General features: G+C 38.9%; 1 long non-coding RNA gene across 1 annotated transcript in view; it reads right to left on the reverse strand.

Moving 5' to 3' along the window:
* Positions 1–13,106: 13,106 nt before the first annotated feature.
* The window catches only part of LOC103920122, a 4,707-nt gene continuing 2,815 nt past the window's right edge, over positions 13,107–14,998 (reverse strand). Inside the window, exon 2 of the long non-coding RNA XR_663775.1 lies at positions 13,107–14,527. This is a non-coding gene — a long non-coding RNA (uncharacterized LOC103920122). The remainder of the gene's footprint in view (positions 14,528–14,998) is intronic.

Below are 14,998 nucleotides of genomic sequence, written 5' to 3' on the forward strand. Positions count from 1 at the left end.
CACTGATAACGGGTCAAGGGAGGAGCTGGGTGCAACACAGAAAAATACGCGTTCAAGCCTCTGTTCTGGGATGCAGGTGCACTCAGGTGTCCTGAGAGCAGGAAGAGCACTGCAGATAAGACAGACTTAGATGCATCGTTACCATTTTCAACCCAATTAATATCCTTGCTCTTCAGGATTAAATAAGGTCTGTAACTTGCCTTTAGGCATGGCAGGTTAAAAAAAAAAAAAATCCTGAGGGTGAGAAGGATGAATATAATACTGTAGAATGGCATGAAGTAGATTAGGAAATGAACTACAGTAAAGTGGCTTATCTGTGAGCTGTGCCTTGAGAACTCTTCTGAGGCCTCAGCCTGCCACCACTTCTCCCACAGATGTTTCTCTGAGAAGAGAGGAACATAAGCTGGCTGCCTGGGGTGGCTAAAGGATCAGGTCCACCAAAAAAAATTCCTTTTTGCCATCTGTAATGCTACCAAGAATCATCCCATTAAAAACAATCATGTTTAGTTAATGTAGTAGTTAAAATAAACAGCCTTAGATTTCTCTAACAACTGTAGTAAAGGGTCATAATTTGATCCTTCCTAATGCTGAGTGAAAGCTAACCAGCAGGGTAAGTGCCTCTGACTTTATTAGAACTTGGGGGGATATCTGCTTCATGAATATTACACGTATCTCAGTTTAACTGCTTGATATTTTCATGATGAATTTGCTTGAAATTAATCAAAGAATCAAGGAAGCAGGGAACCAGATTGATTAGCGATATTTCCAAGAATATATCAAGAGTTATGAAAAGAGAAATGGTGGACTTGTTAACTGAGGAATGACCTACCTTGCCTATCTCCAGGTTACAGCCCCGCTTTCCTATTTTTACGTTTTACAATCAAAACTCAGGGCAAACCAAGCCCAGGAAGGAGATAGGTGGCTAGCATCTCCAGAGCAGCAGTGAAAAACACAACCATGGGTGCTGAGCGGGGAACCTGTGACACCGGCAATACCGCTTGGCATGCCGGCAGCAAGTCGACTTACTTCATGTACTGGAGTGGAGAAGCTTTACAGCAAGACACAGACAGAGAAACATTTTGCCGTTTTCTGTAGAACAGTTCTAGGAGGGGTTGCGAGTCACTGCACGCTGGTCGACTACCCAAAGAGAAGTGTCATGCAGAAGCGAATCATCATTTGGCTTACCGTGTCAATAAGGTTAGAAACAAAGAGATGCCTCTTTGGGGCTTGGACAAAAAGTGGTAGCTGTAGAACATTCAAACTAGAAAGACTCAAACGTACTGAAATCCAGACGTTTAAGGGATGCACTTCTGAGAAGGAGATTTAAATGCAGAAATAAAGAATACGGGATGCTGTAGGCTCATCAGGTTTAAAGGAGAGTGTCTCGGGGGAGTTCCGCTACAGTAATATGCGGGCAGAGCCCTGTCACTCAGAAAGACTGTGCACTGAAGAGATTAGATAGAGGCAAGGTCCAGCAACTGTTCTTGTCCCATGGGAGACAGTACTACTGGATATAAAGGCACTGCTATCTGCCAGTCAGGGAATGCTGAAAAATACTTCTGGGAACATTTCGTCAAATTGGTAAAAGAACATGCTCCGTAATTTACTGTTCCTTTTGGGTTTTGATGATCACAGCCTGACAGAAACAACAAATTTAAATGACTGACCGAGAAAAATCCCTCAAAACAGCATTTGAACTAGCCATGCCAAAACATCTAGCACCAGCAATGTGATAAGGATCCACAGCTAACAGGAATATCACGCAAATTCAGTCAAAACAAGCCAAAGCAACTCAAATTTCCAGATATGAATTCTAGTCCCAGATTATTTGTGGATTACCTACAGACCAAAAATAATGCACAGACAAGATTTCGAATTCATAGAAAAGATTTTAAACAACTGGAGAAAAAGCTTCTGAAAGAATTAATGCTTTGTATTTCCCTTCAATATCAGAGTGGGTCACAGTTAAGTATTTAAATAATTATGTCATATTTTTGGTTAGGTTTTTGTTGAAAAATTGGCCAAGTTCCAATAAGATACTGTGAGTTTTTATTAAAAGCATGAAAATAAAGCATTCTAAATTATGCATTACTTTTTTTTTAACTTTTCTTCACCTCTGCAGCAGCAGTGGTGGCCATTTTCTTTGAGTAACAGACTCCTTAGCTAATCTTTTTCTCCCTACTTATGCTGAGATTGTTTATTTAGCATTTTTTCCCCTAGTACCATGTGCTTTGAAGGTATACTGAAATCTTTCTTCTATACTTTGTCACTTTGTGATGATGATGACCTGGAGATGCCCGTTCTATTGGAAAAACTCTAGAGATGGATTGCATTTCTTACTAGGAACAGTGGATCCTTCCCTGGATTCCAGAGAAGCACTGTCAGTATCCAGTGCTCGGCAGCTTCTTGTTTGCCTTGCAACTCAGGCAGTTATCCCCAAGTCACACATCTGGCAGTTCATAAACTCCAGACATCTATCTACATACACTTTAGAGAAAATGAGTATCTTATTTCAGCAGCTGAAAGGAAAGTCAAGTAAGGCTCATATATTACTGATTTCTTAGGGATATGTTTTACTCGCAGTGCACTGCACTCTGGCAGGTGGGTCAAAAAATTTACTTTAGATTGAACAGAAGGCAGCATTGTTGCATACATCTTAAACTGTGGTTACACAGTGATTCTCTGTGCTGAGGCAGAGAACATGGGAAAGGGTAAGGGTGCTCCTGTGGAAACAAAGAGACATAGATCTGGTGGTCACGTACCTATTCTCTAGCCCTTCTTCCTCACCAAGAGTTTTCCACGTGTATTGTAGGAGGAAAGGAGTGTTTTGTCTCTGTCTTCAGGCCGCAGATGTCCCTGGCGCTGCTTACCGCAAGTTCTAAGGTTCAAGCACATTGGTAAGTTTTCCTATTAACATGTTTTCTGCCATCAGTGACGTTGCTTCAAACCCAGTAATTCAGCAGAGGGTCATATGAGGTCCAGAACGACAGTGGATCAGATCACCTGAGTTTACTGACTGAAAAGTCCTGTGTTCAATTCAAATGCTCTCTAGAAAGAAATAGGTGCATATCTTTTCACAAAATCTTGCTCCACTTTCCCTGTTTTTACTTCATTGGACCTAGTTATTCCAGGCAAGGGACAGTTTTAATCAACAAGAAACTCAGTTTTCATTGATACAGCAGGAAGGTATGTCATTCTGCCAGCAAAGATAAATTCACTGTTATGGTAACTAATGTGTACCTTGTAAAAGGAGACTTTCCATCCACCTTCAATGAGCTATTCTTTGCACTAAAAGTATTTCCTAACCCGTGATAGGAAAAGGAGATTTAACCTTACCCTGTCAAACTTAACAGCTAGATCAAAAGTGTTACAAGAGGGGGAATTCCAAGTCATCTCAATTATACAGCACCACGTGGAATAATTATATTTGGTTACCCTTTAGAAGGATATGTTCTTGAGGGATAACTTTTACGTACTGCTCCTCCAAACATGACTACACTATGACTGTGCTGCTTTTGATTTTTAAATAGCTCACACAGCTATAACCTCTGCATATTATCTCTAACTATAAATGACAGCATTATACTTACACGCAGATACTATACTCTTGGAAGAAGATTTTTTTTTCCCCTTAACTATCCAGGTTTACAATGTAAGACAAAAGAAATTAAAGGCTTTGTTGAATCTTCTGTAACACAATGGAAAATTATCAGAGAAGATTTTATACTTTTTACTAATAAAGCTAATATACAATGCAAAAGACTTTTTTGAAAAGAATGAAGAGAATAAAACTAATCAAACCTCTTTCAGTTAATATGCAAACTTGCACTCAAAGCAGTATGTAAAATACATTAACCTGAAAGGCACAATGTACCTGATTCAAATTTATAAAAAGGCTTGTTTTCATGTTTCTGAGTGCTGAATAGGTTATAAAATGAATGTAATTTACTACGGAAATACAACAGAACCCACCTCAGTTCCCCGCTATTGTGTCAGTGTTGAAAGAGTTCTTGATGTTTATGAAAAATTAGTCCCCAACATACAAATGAAATCATGTGAACAAGCAGGACAGATGTTAAAAGCTGAAATACATCAGTTTATTCTAAAGATGAAAAACTGGGGCAAGACACCTGACTAATGATTTAAGTTAAATTTGCAAAACATTTCTAGATTTAAGAAAAACAGTAGACAACAGGTGATAGTTTTTCTTATTGTTGGCTTTTTTTTTTTAATATTAATATCCGTGCTTCAGTCTATAGAAAGGAAATTAGAAAAACAAAAAACAAGATATGGCAGTTATTCTTCTGTTGTTGGCAGTGTTGGTTTTCTTTTTACAGTTATGAATACCCATGCTTCATTTTACAGAAAAGGAATGACTCCTTGTGCAACTCTTTACAAAACCAGGGAAATATTTTGATGACACTTGTATCTCATATTCCACAGTTCTGCCCTTTACCAACATGCAATGAGATCATGGAGAAGCCATAAAGCCTATCTATCTCATCTGTCGGCATGGGGCTCAATTTTCTTCCGTGTAACTTTAAATTCCTTAAGGATAGCAATGCCACATGACTTACTGTAAAAAAAGAAAAGAGGAAAAAAACCCACATTAAAATGAAAAAGAGCCGGACAAGTGACAGGGAGAAGATAAATATGCAAATAAAGCAAGGAAAAAAACTAAAAAAGGGCATTAATTTGGGAGATTACAAATTTAATAAAGGCAGTATTTATAAAAACAGAGCTAGCATGAAAATTCCTAAAACATGAAAAGAATTACACTAGAGAAATCAGCTGAAAAGTTTTATTTCAAGCAATGTAATACAACTCAAATACAGAGTTCTTCAGAAGTCTTCATGTAAATCTTATTCAGAGCTGCAAGTATCCCAGCAATTTGGACATAAACAGGAAAAATCATAGTGTTACTAACTTGTAGTAGTGCTAGAGTGGTTTCAGTCTACCAGAGTATACATTTTTGGCAAGCACAGAGACAAGATTAAAAGCAAGTCTGTTCATTTAAAAAAACAAAGAATGCGTATGGTATTTTATAGTGCTAAGAAAAGGATAAGAAATAAACAGTCGGTCTTGCTTTTTCCTCACTTCTAAGATGTCTAATATATGTCCTCATTAGTCAGCCCTCTTAAATGTTAGGTATATTGGATGACAAGCCAGATGATTGATATTCACCGTGAGCATCTTTTAATGGTATGATTGGAATAACAATTTGATTGTACAGGAGGTTATGTTCCTTGAGCACTGGAGGTTTCCTGGATGACAAGAAAGCAGTCACAGTTCACAGAAATTAGATGTATGTACAAAAAACAAACCAGTGAACATATGAATATATTTTGAAATTATAATTGATTAAAAATAAAGGAAATACAATACAGAACTGAGAACGATAACTAAGTTTTTGGCATTATGTAACACACATGATATGAATACAAAGAAAATTTTGGTGGGTACTGCTAAATTATGTGCTATTCAGTCAGACACACCAGTAATTTAAAGTAAGAGAAGCTAAAACATCCTATGTAAAATCCCATAGGTAATACTTGACTGTAAGTTCTGCAGAGGAAGATTTTGTGTTCAGAGGATGATGGTCCTGATTTAGAGAATGACTCAGCTCCCAGGATGGAAACCTTTGTGAGTTTTTTTTGTGCATGTGTTGAAACAGATGACAACATAGGAGTTACTGAGGAGACAGCTGAAGGAGTGCATAGGTCAAGAAGCAACAGACAATTCATGAACTGTAAGAGCAATTCAGTATTTTAACTGTGTGCAGCTGAAACAGTAGAAGAAAGAAATAGAACAAATAATTCTAACAATTTGGACAATGATCTGTTGAATGAAGAAATCTCTTCATTTGCATAAATTAATGCCTTAACCGCAAACAGTAAAAGAACCAGATAATGACCAACAGAAAAATGTCAGGAGAGGATCTTAGTGTGATTTGTGAGACTAAGTTTTAATGGGGGTAAGAAATGAAAGACTTTTGAAAGGATTCCTTCTTTATAGTGTACTAATATGGCTGGTATTTGACTACTACCGACCTGACTGACCAGCGACAGTGAACTGTATCACCGATAAAATAATGTTAGATTTATAGAAGGTTGATATTAAGGCAAAAATATAAACCTATAACAATGATTTTGCCTAGAACACTGTGTTATGAGAGTCAGTGATGACACAAAGTAAATGGCAGATGGGTTGCAGAGACTCAGTATACCTACTGGTCCACGTATTGTCATTTATGCTACCACAATTATTCATATTTCAGATTCTTTGAGGAAAAAGAGCTGGAATAAACCAAGACATAAAAATATTCGTAATTTTTCACCAGGACAGAGCATTTTGAATACTTAAGTATTTCTACAGCATGTTTATCTAAGAACAGTTCATTAATCATAGAATCATAGAATCATAGAATCATTAAGGTTGGAAAAGACCTCCAAGATCATCAAGTCCAACCGTCAACCCAACGCCACCATGCCCACTAAACCATGTCTCTAAGCACCTCATCTACACGTCTTTTAAATACCTCCAGGGATGGTGACTCAACCACTTCCCTGGGCAGCCTGTTCCAACGTTTAACCACTCTTTCAGTAAATAAATTTTTCCTCACATCCAATCTAAACCTCCCCTGCTGCAAATGTAAGAGAGTGGCGCACAATCAGCTGATTTGCTCATGGCACCAACAGTCATGGATATATCTTTTCATAACCTGTGTCAGAATTTTAACATAAATTCAGCAAATTCTGCAAAATCAGAACAAATGGAAAGAGATACTGGACTCAAGTTTTTTACGTTCTATATTGAAAAACTATTAAATTGCAGGCAGACTGTAAAATGGGCCTTCATACTGCAACATTATAAATGTTCGTGGTCTTCTATTTACAGATGCTTTACTCAAGTAGCTAAATGACAAATTTGAACTTAACGATGCAACGACCTCCAGTTTTATACAGCTCTTGCTGACTATGTATTTCCGCAAAACTACTGTGAATTTGAAAAATCAACCACTGCTCTCTAACCTGTCTCCTGGATTCTCCACTAAGGAATTACAGTTTTATGTTGCTGAAACTACTGATTTTAGTAGAGTTAACATTTGTATAATAGTGGAATGAAATTGCAGAGGATGGCAGACATCTGCTGAGAGCCCTGGAGTAAAGATATTGTGCAATATTCAAACTAGCCGGGAATCAATGAGAGGGAAGCAGAGGGTGCAAGGGAAAGGTTTAAAAATAAAACCAAACGTATCCAAGACTGAGGAATTAGAACCCCCCAACACGAACATCACTGTTCTTCTCATGAAGACCTCAGGGGCTGATAACTCTCGTAAAGCAAGCCCCCTCTCTCATCTGCATCAGGAAGACTTAACTGCCAACCTCAGGACCTAGAGGCACCCTGGAAAGGTGACCATAACATCAGAGAAGTGAGGCTTTTTTATAGTAATCAGATAATTTGGACTGTTTGTTAGAATATTTACTGGACTAACAGTAAATTCTTAGCACTAAGTATATGGTGTAGTACACAAGATTTTGAGTGCAACAAATCAGTGGAGAATGTGGGCAAACCTTTCTGTGAACCCTTTCAGTATGTTGGTGAGCACCCAACCCTCTGCAAAAACTTTTGTAGGCAGAAGCCTACAGTCATCATAGAAGACCAGGAATGCAGCAGGTGTGCATTCCTGTGTCCTGGCAGGTATCTCATTTACAGTAAAACAAATGAATTTTGGGCAGCCTAGGTGATTCAGGATCACTAACAATCCGAGAAAGCAGAAAAACAGTAGTTACATCTCTCTATGATCTGGCTGCGACTCACTCCAGGCAAACCCTGGCTGGGTAAGTGGCAGTCTCTGTGGTAGAAGATGACAGTTTGCTGAAAATCTGAGAGAAAGAGGAGTAAATAGCTGGTAGTCTGAGCAAGCTGATGATAGGTGGACACTGGATGGAAGCCCGAAGTTTGCTGATACTTGTTTTAAAAGCCTCTGATCATAGTCCTAGGTGATCAGCGATCTCTGTCTCTGCTCTTTTGTCATGACCCAGCTGAGTACAGATTTTGTTTTTATTATGGCTTATCTATAAAGGACAAAACCAGGCAGACTGACAGGGGAATTAAGAAGGAGAAAAGCAAATCCAAACCCTTTCTAGACATGCCCACTCTGCTCCTGCAGCAGCAACTGGCTACTATGGGTGGATGTTGTCATGGTTTAACCTCAGTCAGCAACTGAGCACCACACAGCTGCTCGCTCACTCCGCCCCCCCCTCCCCGGGTGGGATGGGGGAGAGAATTGGAACAGTAAAAGTGAGAAAACTCATGGGTTGAGATAAAAACAGTTTAATAATTGAAATAAAATAAAATACTAATAGTAATAGGAAGAATACACAAAGCAAGTGATGCACAATGCAATTGCTCACCACCTGCCGACCGATGCCCAGCCAGTCCCCGAGCAGCCGCCCCCCTGGCCAGCTTCCCCCAGTTTATGTGCCAAGCATGACGTCACACGGTATGGAATATCCCTTTGGCCAGTTGGGGTCAGCTGTCCTGGCTGTGCCCCCTCCCAGCTTCTTGTGCACCTCCAGCCTTCTCGGTCGGTAGAGCATGGGAAGCTGAAAAGTCCTTGACCAGTGTAAGCACTGCTTAGCAACAACTAAAACATGGGTGTGTTATCAACGTTATTCTCCTGCTAAATCCAACACACAGCACTGTACCAGCTACTAGGAAGAAAATTAACTCTATCCCAGCCGAAACCAGAACAGATGTATAACACTGTACGAGTTTCAAAAGGAAGACCAGAATTTGAAAGATTGTATCATCTGGATGATCACAGCCAAAATGAAGCAGACATGTATTAGAAGCAGAAAAAATTGTCTGTTCAAAGTTTTGTGCACAGTAGAGATGGACAAACCTTGAGTTAGGACCAAGATGCATTGAAAGAGCTGTAGTGGATGTCCTGGACACAAAAATACATTTAGTTTTAGGGCCTGTAGATACTGGCACAGTACGGAATGAGCTGGCAACCTGTATGAAGGAAGAAGTGATCTAGGGGACATTATACAATAGTAAACAAGAAAACAAAAAATACATGAGAGTGTATGACTTAGAAGCTGTAAAAACTGTTATTTTCATCAGCATTTACTCTCAAATACTCTTCTTTGGTAAAAGTGGCAAAAGGGGAATGACAAAGTAAAAAGAAGCAGAAAAGTAGTCCATGCACATATGCACTGGTAGGAAATAGTGTAGTAAGAAAACAGTCAGACCTAGCACAAACACACACATGGAAACGTGAGAAAACTGGGGAAGACATGAGGTACTGGCACAGTATTTCCAACAAGCCCCCTCCCAGATCACTAACTGAAGACTGGGATAAGGAAAAAGGCAATTCATTGCTTACGCCTCACCTTTACAGAGCCCAAGGTACAACGTGACCATTGGGGCTTGCCTGCTGTCCTGGTGGAACTATGGGACAAGTGGAAAACGAAGAGCCTGGATGTTGCCTGAAAAGACAATATAATACAAAAAGATTGAATACCTGGCACAGGCTGTGATCTGTGCAATTCAGAAGGCTATTCTGATTAAGCAGGCAGAGGAAGGGAATGAAGTGCTAACAAAGAAAGAAGATTAATATTCAAGCAGGAGAAACCAGAACTGCTGTGAGAAGTGTGACTGCTGATGCATGATGCCCTGCTGCAGGAGCTGATCACACAGATGTGAGGCATGTCTGCACCCAGTGGCTGGTTAAACTGAAATCAGATTGGGCAGTGGTATCAACCATTTCTTGAGTAGCATTAGGCGACTGAATCCAACATCCAAGGAGAATTTTGGGAGATAAACAAAAGGCTCAAAGAGATATCAGAAAGGAAGGGTGTTTGAAACTGAGGAACACTGGCTGAGAGCCATCAGCCCTTAAACTATTCTAACGGAATTGGGATCACATTAACTTGGAAAACCAGAAGTTACCTGTATAATACATGATTGTAATTAATACCGTAAGGTGAAAAATTATGTATAAATGTAAAGTCTGCTATTGAATGCAAATATAAATGTTTAGCTGTTTGTTACAAAGAAGAGATGGAACGAAAGCAAAACAAAAACAGATGGAGGATTACTGAAGTTATCTAATAACACGAAGTAAATTTTCTTACTACGTAGTAATGAAGTAGTTATTTCATTACTATGTACTTCATCATTAAGTATTCAGGAAACAGAAATGCAGCTAATTAATCTGGATATCCTCAGAAACTCATAGAGAGGGAAGTGCTTTAGCCTGGGTAACTAAGATAACTATTAATAATAATATTTGCTTATTTTATCTTCCACAGATAGCATAGTATAAGCAATCCCTTCCAAATGTATGCAGACTGTAAACTGCATATTGCTTAGTTTTCTTTACTGTGTATTTTTATTATGATACATGCGTATAGGAAAAGTGAAAGCCATACTACTTTTAACTCAAATGTCATGGCTGAGTTTAAAAACAAGAGCAAAATATGAACCTAGGTCATAAGAGACAAAGGATCCGACCTGAAGGATTCATCTCCGAGCAAGAGAAAACCTGTTTGTGTGAAGACAGATGTACTGACTAATCTATAAATATCTATGTTCCTAATGAAATGTGTGTGTGTGTGTGTGTTTGCCCTGGATGAAACTTTCTATATTTATAAAACATAGACTTTTGAGTGCTCTAAGAAGAAAAGGTGAATCTCCCAGGTATAAAAATATTTCCTATGGAAAATTGTATTGCATAGAATACAATCACCTATGGCAATGGATTGCATATCTGTAAGTGTAGCTTTGTATCATTGGGATTGTGAAGACTGCACCTTCATTTATTGTACTGGGTATATTTTAAGAGATGTAGAAAATGGTGGAAATCAGGAGTCTCTAACCTGATAGGGTATCAAAACATTACTTCTGTTTATAATACGTAACCTTGCATGATTATTCAACTAGAGCTCATCAGGTAACTTTGGAGATTTATAGCATTTCTGATATGAGATGTGCATTCACGAAGATGGATTATTGAACATGATAGATGTTCTTCACAGTGTCTTTAGACAGATTCCAGAAAAACAGCAGCTCAACACATGCGTTACATATGTAAGGATATTAGTTTTCAATGTTTTGACAATTGCTTAGATCAGAATTTGACCAAGATGTGATATGAAATTGCCCCAGTCATTTTGCCATTATCTATGTAGGATTACTTATGTTCATATACATCCAGAAATCACTGTGAACTCTCTCATAGTGTGTAACATGCCCAATGATAGGCACACATGCAATGTAAAGATAGAAATTACATCATTACCTTAAGAGTAAGACTATGGTCTCTGACATTTACAGAAACCTGAACTTAGCTTTACAAACTACAGTTGTAATTTTAGTTGTTATACTAGCTTTGGTGATTGTACAATGGTTACATCATGATACCCTCAGACCCTTAAGTGTTATCATCACACAAGACCACAAAGGAAAAAGTGATTGCCTTCAAGAGCCATCACTCAGTCCTGCTAAGAAGCCTGGAGTCACAGGAGAGTTGGCAACATCTCTGCTGGACTCACGTTAACGATTAGCCAGTGTTCAGCAGACCATCTATCAAAAAGGGGAATTTTAGCCTGGTACATGTGATTTTTTCGCCATTGCCATTGCTCGCCTAGTGGCTGAGTGACCGTTGCTAAACCTGTGTGAGCTTGCGGCTGTGAGTGCTGCGGGGGGAAAGGATTTGACAGCCCCGCGCAGTCCCTGGATGACCAACAGCATCCTTAATGTCAACTGCATCTGGGAGAGGCTGTTGTGCAGTTGTCAGACTTCAGCTGGGAACCTCAATATTGAGGAGGGAGACACCCACCCGTCCCATGAACATCAGGCTGTGTGTGGTAAAGACCTCAGGAGGCCAATTCCTTGTCGTAGCACGTATGCCCCCATCTGCCTGAGAAAGACTTAAACCGTCCACCTTAGGACCTAGAGGCACACTGGGAAGGGGAGCATAATATTAAGAGAAAAGGCATAAGTGCTATAAAGTTTTCTGTGTAACAATTTAAACTGCACTATTAATGAGGGTGGGTTTTTTCCATATTAATTAGATAATTTGTACAATTATACTGTTAAAACATTTACTGGACTAACAGTAAATTCTTAGTTTCATATGTGGTGTCCTCTTCTGCTTATAGCAAGATTTTGAGTGTAGCACTAAGGAACTTGTCCCTGTCCCATCTTTCTGTTAATTAGAAACACTACTGGTTGCACCCGAGAACCAATTCGGTCAGCTGCCACTGACTGCCATTAAAAACTAAACCACAACTAATACTGCCAAGATCTAAAAGACTGTCTGCAGAAAGCATTTTGGACTTCCGGAAGTTCTGCGCTCACACGCGTTTTGCACCAGATTCCTCTGCTTTTACTGTGGCGAACTCAGTACACACTTAAATTCATGAATGCCACTTAGGTATTATTCTGCTTTTTGAAAACTAAAATATTTTTGAAAACTAAAATAATTCTACACATACCAATGAATTTATACTGACAGAGCTGTCAGAGCACTAGCAAGATGTATCTCCCCCCTTCTTCTTACCTCACTTGACCTCCCCCAGGACTAGATGTGTTACCCTCTGATCGAATATCTGGCAACCTGATTTTCTTTCCCAAGTAGAAGGCTAGACAGCCTAAATGCCTGTAGTATTTCAGGGAGGAATGGGAGACTATGCAACCAGCCTTCAAGAGACCTCCTAGGTAAGATTATTTCTCAGGGATTTTAGGAAATACCTGGCAATGAACAATGAAAGAAAGCAAAATTGCCGCTGAAGCTGAGGTGCTTCATTCTTCATTCTAAGTGTATTGTATATAAACCATACAATATTTGGCTAGCGTTAATAAGTTGCTTGTTTAATAGCAATATATCATTACAAAAGCCCACTGCAATAATAGTAGGAATGTTCCTTTGGGACAACTATCCTGGAGAGCTCAAGCTACTTACTTCCTATGTGTTAGAGATAAACCTTGGTAAGACAGAGGTGACAGCTGCCAAATATTGTGGGTACGACATTAAGGATAGAGTCCCAAACGTTTTATGTTCTTCCCCCAACAAATAAACACATACGCAAATACCAGGAAATAGCATTATTGGCAGTTGTAGAAGGTTGTTACTATTGGCAGTAATTAAGTTTGAGAAATACATACAGAAGGCATAAATACAACAAGGTATATACGTCCAAAAATATGATGATATTCCTAAAGGTTTTCCTATATTTTGTGTCTGTGAAGTGTTTCACAAATTCTTACTTGAAACTAAAGACTTTCTGCTAAATTAAATCTTTTTTAGTGAGACTCATAGGCATTTTCACAACAAATATTGTTCTACATCTGCTGATTTTTTTTAATTGGTATCACACTTTGAAGTGTCTTGATTACTGTGTAAACAACTATGAAAACTATTTACATTTTTTGATACTTTGTTATACAAAATAAAGACACCAAATCATAATACTGCAATATTGTGAAAGCAAGAAGCAGCCATTATCTAGGACTTTCAGGTTCTTGGAATGTTTTCATTTTGCTCTGCATGGTAAGTGCAAATGGCATTCCCACCAAGTGCGCTTACTGGAATTTGACAAACCTGACACAGGCTTTTTAGTATTTCAGATTGTACATTAGTTTTGATCTTTAAAGATGTGTTGTTATTTAAAGCTCCTGATACCATGACAGGGCAGAGGTAAGACCTTAAATGGTAGTCTCAGTGAATACCCTACATTTCTTAAAAAAACAAACCCAAAAGCAAAAACAAAACCCTCAAACCTATAAACTAATTAGTGGATATACTAACAGATTCTTGGAATGTTTGCTGCAATTTTCAAGGATATATGCTTTGTTCTTCATATGTAATCAAACAGTTGAATCCTTGCTAGAAGTGCAGTATTAATTACGGATCTGTGACATGCTGTTGAGGTCTTTGGCAGCAGCTGTGCAACACTGACCATTTCTTTTCTCCTCTGTGTCTCACCTTGGAGAAGCCAAAGATAGGGATAAGTAGCCTGTTTAATCTCCATTCTCAATGTTTGACCTGTCTGAGAAGACTACCAAGATAAATGATAATTAAGAAGTTAACATTTTTTTTTAAGGGGGGGCATTTGTATTGGAACTGGATGACAACTGTGCAATTTCTTATGGGTTCTTGAACAAATAGTAGGGCAAGTATGGCTGGCCAATGTGGCAAAATAAGTTAGTTTTCTTTCAAATGTTGAACTCCATTTTGTGTTATGTACTGAATGTGCAGAAACCAGTCCAAAGGTGGGAAGCCGCAATGTGTACTGTAACATGCTCAGATGTCTGACACCTCTATGAAGGACACAGGGAATCGTTCAAGAATCCATTCTTCTGGAATAATGAAACATGAATCTTTTTGAGTATCTGCCTCTTTCCAGGGGAACACCTTTTCTTGATAGTGTCCATTGTGGGATCCAGTATAGGCACAGGGGAGAGCTCATGTGTTCCTGTGTTTCTCAGTCCTTGGCCATGGACTACTTCTCATCTGTAAGACATCAAAAGGTGCAATGGCAATAAAAAATGCATACATCTCCTCACATGCAAGCAAGCAAAGTGGGCCAACCACACCTATATGTAAAAAGGCATTCAGGAAAAGGAACTGGGAGGAGTTGTGCCCAGACTAAAATGATGACAAATCTTGGAAATAGTCTTTAAGTATTGAATTTAAACATACCAAGAACATGCCTTGTGGCTTGTCACTTTGAGAGATCAGTAATTCTTAAATGTTCTCAATAGTAGAGTTAAACAATATCCCATTTTCTTTGGTACCTGCTATCTCTTCTCAGACGTATTAAACTAGGAGTTTAGACTGCCCACAGCTAAAATGGAGCACAGCTGATGGAATAGGCTAATAAGTACTTTGTGGTATTTGGGACCACACTGTGGCATCCCGGTATGGATGTTTGCAATGCTCCATTTATGTCTACATTGGAATAAAAACTGGGCACACGTCATC

Source organism: Pygoscelis adeliae, unplaced genomic scaffold, assembly GCF_000699105.1.
Source record: "Pygoscelis adeliae isolate BGI_AS28 unplaced genomic scaffold, ASM69910v1 Scaffold14, whole genome shotgun sequence".
Taxonomy (NCBI): domain Eukaryota; kingdom Metazoa; phylum Chordata; class Aves; order Sphenisciformes; family Spheniscidae; genus Pygoscelis; species Pygoscelis adeliae.